Source organism: Rattus rattus, chromosome 13 (genome assembly GCF_011064425.1).
Source record: "Rattus rattus isolate New Zealand chromosome 13, Rrattus_CSIRO_v1, whole genome shotgun sequence".
In the NCBI taxonomy this organism is placed as follows: Eukaryota; Metazoa; Chordata; class Mammalia; order Rodentia; family Muridae; genus Rattus; species Rattus rattus.
The window spans coordinates 65,884,867-65,893,652 of NC_046166.1; the positions used below are offsets into that span (position 1 = coordinate 65,884,867).

General features: G+C 40.5%; 1 pseudogene; it reads left to right on the forward strand.

The window, feature by feature from the left end:
* The first annotated feature begins 7,701 nt into the window (after positions 1 to 7,701).
* On the forward strand, positions 7,702 to 7,826 carry LOC116915144 (annotated as a pseudogene).
* The last annotated feature ends 960 nt before the right edge of the window (positions 7,827 to 8,786 follow it).

The following is an 8,786-nucleotide window of genomic DNA, read 5'->3' on the forward strand; positions in this document are numbered from 1 at the left end:
CAGCAGGCGCATCCTCTACCACTAAGGCCACACAAGGCGGTCCAGCTTAGGGAAGGGGATCAAAGGTAAGCAACAGAGCAGCAACAGCCTCCACTCTGACTCTTAGGGAACCCATGTGAAAACCAAGCCGCACTTCCGTTGAACGTGTGTGGGGTCCTAGGTCCCTTGCATGGGGCTCTTTGGTTGGTGGTTCAATCTCAGTGAGTCCCCTATGTCCAGGTCAGTCCCACCAGGCTGCAGGATTCTGTCACTTCAGTCTGAATATCACCAGCGGCTAGGAGTCTATACTGGAGTCAATCCCATAAACACCCAGGAGCTTCACACATCGCAAGTCTCAGGCTATTCCCAGAGATGACCCAACTCATTTCCTTTCTCTCTCTCTCTCTCTCTCTCTCTCTCTCTCTCTCTCTCTCTCTCTCAGCCCTTTCCTGCAGGCCTCTCAGCACACTGGATCCCTATCCCCATTCCTCTCCTCATCTACTCTCTCACCTTGCTCACTCCGTTCATCCACCTCTGATGTATAATTTATTTTCCCTTCTGAGTGAGATACAAGCATCTTGAGTCTTATTTAATTTCAGCACACAGGCTTTATAAACTGAAGAGCAAACCTGGTACCGGCTAGTAATCACTTTGCATGCTGGCCTCACACGGTCCCTAATCTACACTCTGTGAGGAAGTCGTTTGGTTATTAGTTCCGTATATTCACTTTATATCTTACGTATTTACATAAATGAACTTATTCAATAAAGCCCTTCTACTCATATTATTTCACGCAGCTGCAGTGTTTTAAAGGCTCACCATGTCGTAATATTTATTGTTTATAGTTAAATAGTATTTCCTTCTACATATAGGCATTTCATCTTTTTGCCAGTGATGGGCTATTTCTATCTTTTTATTGCTACTATGAAAAATTCTCCCGTGGACATTTGTGCTTAACGTTATTTGTGGATATATAATTTTGGTTCCTTGTTTTCTTATCTGGGAGTGGAATTGCTAGATAATATGGCAGTTTTCTAGGAGTAATTGTCAAATTGATTCCCAAAAGAGTTAAAAGCCTCCACTCTCCAGGAAGTTTTGCGGGAGGCTTCCACATCCTCTAACTTGTCATTCTGGTTAAATGGACCTCCTCTTTCTAGTAACTATCAGAGTGGGAGTGAGGTAAAAGGTCACTGCGTTCTCCATTTACATTTCTGGAATGACTAGTAATGCTGGACATATTTTCATGCTTGCCCCATTGGTATTTCTCATTAGAATTGTCTATTTAGAATCTTTCTATCATTTTCTTTTGTGACTGGCTTGTAAAAATTTGAAATATATGTTTATGCAAACACCTGCAAATTACATATGTATGTTAATAAATGCAGTTTGTATGTATGTGTGTATGTAAGTATGTGTGTGTGTGTACGCATGTAAGTATGTATATACACATATATACACTAATAACAGTTCCTTAGTCAACATACATAGAAGTCCTTTCACGGAAGTAGGATTTCAAGGCATTTTTTTTCTGAAATGTCTTATTCCATTTTTACCTTCTTGATTGTAGACTCTTCGGAGTAAGTGTGTTTATATTTGATGGTCTACTTATCTATGTTTTCTCTTATTAATGGTGCTTTTAGTGTCTTATTCTGAAAGCCATTATCTGATCCAAGGTATTGAAGCTAAGTGCCTTCATTTTAATCTATTTTGTAGCTTTTGTTCTTAGAGTTAATTATTTGTTCTCTCTCAAGTAAGATTTCACCTACGATGAGTGGCAAGAGCCTCACTCCCTCCATTTAACTGGGTAGATATCCACTTATCTGGTGCCATTTGAAGAAACGGTAATATCTACCACTGAAATATCCTATCTCTCGTTCTGAAAATCAGCCACGAATGTGAGGCTCTTTTGGTTACTAGTGATATATATATATGTGTATATATATATATGTATATATATATGTATATATATATATTCATAATTTTGCTTCCTTGATTTATTATTAATGATGTCAGATGTGAGTGCAGCCATGGCGGTTGTCATATGGTTATTGGTTTTATTTAATTTTGCATATGTGTACATCATGTTTGTGTATAGCATGTATGTACAGGTACATGTGTACATGTGTGTACATGACAGAAGTCAATGTCACATATTTTCAGTAATCTGCTTTTCGTTAAATCCAGTGCTCACCGATAGGCTAAACTGTCTGGCCAGTCAACATTGGGGTACTGTTTTCTCTTCCTTCCTGACACTGACAATCCACTCATCACACCCGGCTCTCTACACAGGCATGGGGATCTGAACTCATGCCCTCATGCTTGTGTGGCAGGCACTGTACCAATGGAGCCATGTTCCTAATCCCGCTGAGTGCAGTTTTGATCTTTTTACTTTCTTAACAATTCTGCCTTAAATCCAAATTGTGCCTCTTTTGTGAACATCTTTGTTGGGTTACATATTTATGCATCAGTTTTACAACTCCAGTGTTTTGTTTAATTTATTTATACTATATCATTAATGATAAAGCAAGATTGACATCTGCTTTTCTTTGGCTTAGTGGCCTGTATCACTTAAACCTGTTTTAATCTATTATATTCTCCACTGTTATATTCCTCTGTGTGAAATAAATATTTTAATGTGCAGCTTCAATTTTCCTGTCTTTTCTAGACTATATTCTTTCTTGCTTAAGCTCTATAATAGTTTCTCTTGGGTTTGTAGTTATCACATTTGTTTATAAAGATCTCTATCAAATTAATTCTAGCTTAATTTAAATATTATACAAAACTTCTCTGTAGACAGCTCCTTCTTCTTCCTCCCCTGCCTGTGTTATCATGAGTTTTACAGCTTAATCAATAGAATAATCACAAACTTACTTAATGAGCATTATTTTGCATAGCTATTATTTTTAAAAACCAGAGAACACAAATGCGTTAGACAGGAAACCATATCCATATGTTTTTTGCCTGTGTGTATTTAACTCTTCAGTGGAGGTTATTTTAATTTTAATTACTTATGATAGTATGCCCTTGCTGTAGAAATGATGGGCTTCCTCGTGACATTTGGAGACTCATGGGAGCTTTATATTCTCTCCATGTGGTTCCTTAGTCGCTCTCAGAGAATGCCATCTTCATACACTGTGTGATGTCACAGAAGCTGTCCATTCCCATGGTGGAAGAGTCAGCATGCGAGCCTCCAGTGTGTGCTGCCCCCTACATACATGTGGAATCAGCGTGCATCTACTGTATTCCTGCTGTGATTCACTGATGTCCAGCTGGGTGGTGTTCATGTCTGTGGTCACATGCTTACTGCATGCAGTTTGCTATGTTTCCAGAAGCAACATTGCTTGATAGACATGCTAATAATTAGAAGCAGGACTTGTTTTTTTTTATTGGATATTTTTAATTTACATTTCAAATGTTATTCCCTTCCCCACTTTCCTTTCCATAAGCCCCCATCCCTTCCCCCTCTAAGAGTGTTTCCTTCCCCATCCACCCCCCACCCCCGACATTCCTTTACACAGGACCAAGGACTTCTCCTTTCTTTGGTGTTCAACAAGGCCATTCCTCTGCTACATATGCAGCTGGAGCCATGTATAGACTTTGGGTATGGTTTAGTCCCTGGAAGCTCAGGTTCGTTGATGTTGTTCTTATGGGGTTGCAACTCCCTTGAGCTCTTTCAATCCTTTCTCTAATTCCTCCAATGGGAGTCCCATTCTCAGTGCTGTGGCTTGCTGCTAGCATTTGTCTCTGTATTTGACATGCTCTGAATGTGTCTTTCAGGAGACATCTATATCCAGTTCCTGTCAGCATGCACTTCTTAGCTTCATCAATCTAATCTAGTTTTGGGATATATGTGTGTGTGTGTGTGTGTGTGTGTGTGTGTGTGTGTGTGTGTGTGTGTGTGCCACATGTGGGGCAGGTTCTGAATGGCTGTTCTTCAGTCTCTGCTCCAAACTTTGCCTCCATATCCCCTCCTGTGAATATTTTTGTTCCCCCTTTTAAGAAGGAATGAAGCATCCACACTTTGGTCATCCTTCTTCTTGAGTTTCATGTGGTCTATGGATTGTATCTTGGGTTATTTGAGCTTTTGGGCTAATATCCACTTATCAGTGAGTACATACCATGTATGTTTTTCTGTGATTAGGTTACCTCACTCCAGATGTTATTTTCTAGTTCCATCCATTTGCCTATGAATTTCATGAGGTCATTGTTTTGATAGCTGAGTAGTACTCCATTGTGTAGATGTACCACATTATCTGTATCCATTCCTCTGTTGAAGGGCATCTGGGTTCTTTCCAGCTTCTGGCTATTATAAATAAAACTGCTGTGAACATAGTGGAGCATGTGTCTTTGTTGTGTGTTGGAGCATCTTTTGGTTATATGCCCAGGAGATGTATAGCTGGGTCCTCAGGTAGTGGAATGTAGAATTTTCTGAGGAACCTCCAGACTGATTTCTAGAGTGGTTGTACCAGTTTGCAATACCAACAACAATGGAAGAGTGTTCCTCTTTCTCCACATCCTCGCCAGCATCTGTTGTCATCTGAGGTTTTTTATCTTAGCAATTCTGACTGGTGTGAGGTGGAATCTCAGAGTTGTTTTGATTTGCATTTCCCTGATGACTAAGGATATTGAACATTTCTTTAGGTGCTTTTTGGCCATTTGATAATCCTCAGCTGTGAATTCTTTGTTTAGATCTATACCCCATTTTTAATAGGGTTATTTGGCTCTCTGGAGTCTACCTTCTTGAGTTCTTTGTATATTTTGGATATTAGCCTTCTATCTGATGTATGATTGGCAAAGATCTTTTCCCAATCTGACGGTTGCCATTTTGTCCTAACTACAGTGTCCTTTGCCTTGCAGAAGCTGTGCAGTTTTATGAGACCCCATTTGTCTATTGTTGATTTTAGAGCATAAGCCATTGGTGTTTTGTTCAGGAAATGTTCCCCAATGTCCATGTGATCGAGATTCTTCCCCACTTTTTCTTCTATTAGTTTGAGTGTATCTGGTTTGATGTGGAGGTCCTTGGTCCACATGGACTTAAGCTTTGTACAGGGAGGTAAGGATGGGTCGAAGACCTCATACCAATACTGTCCAAACTATTCCACAAAATAGAAACAGATGGAGCACTGCGTAATTCCTTCTATGAAGCCACAAGCATGGTTATACCTAAACCACACAAAGACCCAACAAAGAAAGGGAACTTCAGACCAATTTCCCTTATGAATATCAATGCAAAAAACTCAATAAAATTCTTGCAAACTGAATCCTTTTGGATCATCCATCATGATCAAGTAGACTTTATCCCAGGGATGCAGGGATGGTTCAATATATGGAACCATCAATGTAATCCACTATATAATCAGACTCAAAGAAAAGAACTACATGATCATTTCATTAGATGCTGAGAAAGCATTTGACAAAATTCAACACCCCTTTATGCTAAATGTCCTGGAAAGATTAGGAATTCAAGGCCCATACCTAAGCATAGTAAAATCAGTATATAGCAAACCAGTAGCTAACATTAAACTAAATGGAGAGAAACTTGAAGCAATCCAACTAAAATCAGGGATTAGACGAGGTTGCCCACTCTCTCCCTACTTCTTCAATATAGTACTCGAAGTCCTAGCCAGAGCAATCAGACAACTAATAGAGGTCAAAGGGATACAAATTGGAAAGAAAGAAGTCAAAATATCACTATTTGCTGATAACATGATAGTATACTTAATTGATTCCAAAAGTTCTGCCAGAGAACTAATAAGCCTGATAAACAACTTCCCCAAAGTGGCTGGGTATAAAATTAACTCAAACAAATCAGTAGCCTTCCTCTACTCAAAGATTAAACAGGCTGAGAAAGAAGTTAGTGAAATGACATCCTTCACAATAGTACCAAATAATATAAAATACCTAGGTGTGACTCTAACCAAGCAAGTGAAAAGTCTGTATGACAAGAACTTCAAGTCTCTGAAAAAAGAAATTGAAGATCTCAGAAGATGGAAAGTCCTCCCATGCTCATGGATTGGCAGGATTAATATAGTAAAAATGGTCATTTTGCCAAAAGCAATCTACAGATTCAATGCAATTCCCATCAAAATTCCAACTCAATTCTTCATAGAGTTAGAAAGAGGAATTTGCAAATCATTTGGATTAACAAAAAACCCATGGTAGTGAAAACTATTCTCAACAATAAAAAAACTTCTGGGGGAATTCACCATCCATGACCTCAAGCACTATTACAGAGCAATAGTGATAAAAACTTTATGGTATTGGTACAGAGACAGTCAGGTAGATCAGTGGAAAAGGATTGAAGACCCAGAAATCAGCCCACACACCTATGGTCACTTGATCTTTGACAAAGGAGCTAAAACCATCCACTGGACAAAAGATACCATTTTCAACAAATGATGGTGGTTCAACTGGAGGTCAGCATGTAGAAGAATGCAAATCGACCCATGCTTATTGCCCTGTACAAAGAAGCAGGACTTTTAATCAGGGCATGTGGTAGAGATAGATTTTATCATGTGTAAAAGAAGGATTAAAGTGATTTTAAAAATTACATTTATTGGTGTGTGTGTATGTTTGTGTGTGTGTGTGTATGTATGTATGTGTGTGTGTTTATGCATGTGTTCACACATTTGCTTCTCCAGTCATGTCATGGTGAACATGTAGAGATCAGAAGACAACTTTCAGGAGTTCTTTTCTTCCTCTACTGTGTTAATTCTCAGAATCAAAGTTAGATGATTAGGTTTGGCAAGTCCTGTCACATTTCGATAGTCCTAGTTGGAGAATTATATCTGCGAAGAAAGATATGTATTTTGGAGCAATTAAAAAAATCCCTCAAAATTAATTGATTGTGTGTATTTTTTCTGCATGTGTATCTGTTGACTCTGTGCATGCCTGGTGCTCACAGAGGCGAGAAGATTGCATTAGATCCCCTGGGACTTTGGTTTCAGATGGTTGTGAAGTACCAAGTGGATAGTGGAAATCAAACCAGGTCTTCTGGAAGCGCAGTCAATGTTCTTAACCACTAAGCCATCTTTCAGCCATTCTTTTAAAATTTAGAAATGTGCTTTTCTTTATTTCTGAAGGTTAGTTTTACTAGGTGTAGTATTCCTGGGGACCAGTCTTTTTGTTCCCTAGCACCAGGAAATGTCATAGCACCACATTCTGATAAGAAATGGCTGTTCATCTTTTGAGGATCTCTTGTGCAGAATGAATCTTCTCAACAACTCTTTTCCCCAAAGGTTTCTTGGTCTTTGTTTCCCAGAAGTTTGCTTCTTACATATGTGGGTGCAGATAACTTCAATATTTGGATGTGTAAATAGACATATATATTACACCTATGGTTTACAGGTATCTCGGTATTATTTTGTGAAGCATTGTCCCTTTCATGTCTTGCATTTCCTAGGAGGGACAGTCAGGAATTTGTCAGTATACCTGAGACACATGCTCCACAGTTCTTGGAGATGTTGTACAATGTTCCCTTACATTCTTTGGTTCTGGTCCACGGATTGTCCGGTTTCAGTTACCTTATCTCCATGTTTGTTCCTTGATTTTTCTGCCTGCCCAAATCTGATTTTGAGTCCTTTGAAGAATTTTTCATTCTGGTTACTGTGATTTCCCTATTTCTTGATATCTTTTTCATAACATTCCTGTCAGCACATCTTGGAAAAGTGATGGTTTAAGTATTTATGGTGATGCTTTTTAAATAAAGTTAAAAAAAAGAAGACTGCCCCCATAGAGGCACTGCAAGCCTGTCTGCTGTGTCTCAAGTGCATTAGTAGGTGGCAGAGAAGAGACAGACTATGTTTGACCTCTGAACATCTGAATAATTAGGAAACTAAACTAACATTCCCCGAAAAAGAAAAAAAGAAGAAGCAAAACTGAGATGACTACCAGTCCACAGCCAGGGGCCCTGGCCAGAGAGCTAGCCTGAGATGAGCACCATTCTATTACTGACAATGTGAAGACCTGGTTGGGCTCCTAGAAGAGGGAGAAAGCTGGAGACTAGAAGAATCCTTGCTGGGACCACAGGCCCTGGGCAAAAGTGAGATGAATTTTTCATGGATCCACTTGGGTGGGCCCAGGTGAGGAGCATGTCACAGATGACCCCTGCACAGTGCCATAATGTACAAGTGGGGCATAGCCCTCCTGAGACCACTCCTGATACAACCCCAGGCACTCAGAGAAACTGAGTGCCACTAAAAAGAGTAAGTTGTAGAGAAATGGAAGAGAAAGAGAAACAGAAGGATGTGGGCACAATGAAGAAAGGCAGAACTGGAGACTTGGGGGTAATGAGGAACAGCTTGATGTAAGTAGCTGGTGATGGCACCTCAGACCACAGTGGGGTCCTGGCCTATGATGCTACTGGGGGCTCCATCTGGGTCCCTGTGTCCATGGCTGACCCTGGTGGCAGGGGCTTGGGTGAGTGGGCTTGAGGGCGTGTTGGTCAGATGGCCCTGCCACTTGTTTGTTGTGAGGTGGCATCAGGAAGGATTCCCTCACTTTTGCCCTTGACACAGTCAGTCGGCTGTTGAGCCAGCCCCAAGGGTCTAGGAGAACAGGAGAACTGTCCCTGCCCCTCACCTGCTGCCATACTTAGGAAAGCTAGTCCTGTCCCTTACCTGGGCAGCACTGTAGAGCTGACCCTGATTGCAGGGTCGTGGGTGAGAGCCTGGAGGGCATGAGAGTTGGAGAGTTGGTGGGCTGGCCAACTCAGTTACTTCTCAGACCCAGATCCAGGCCTCTGAGTTGGCCTAACTCAGTATCTACCACATCGATGAGTTGCTAGAGTAGATAAAGGGCCCACTCCT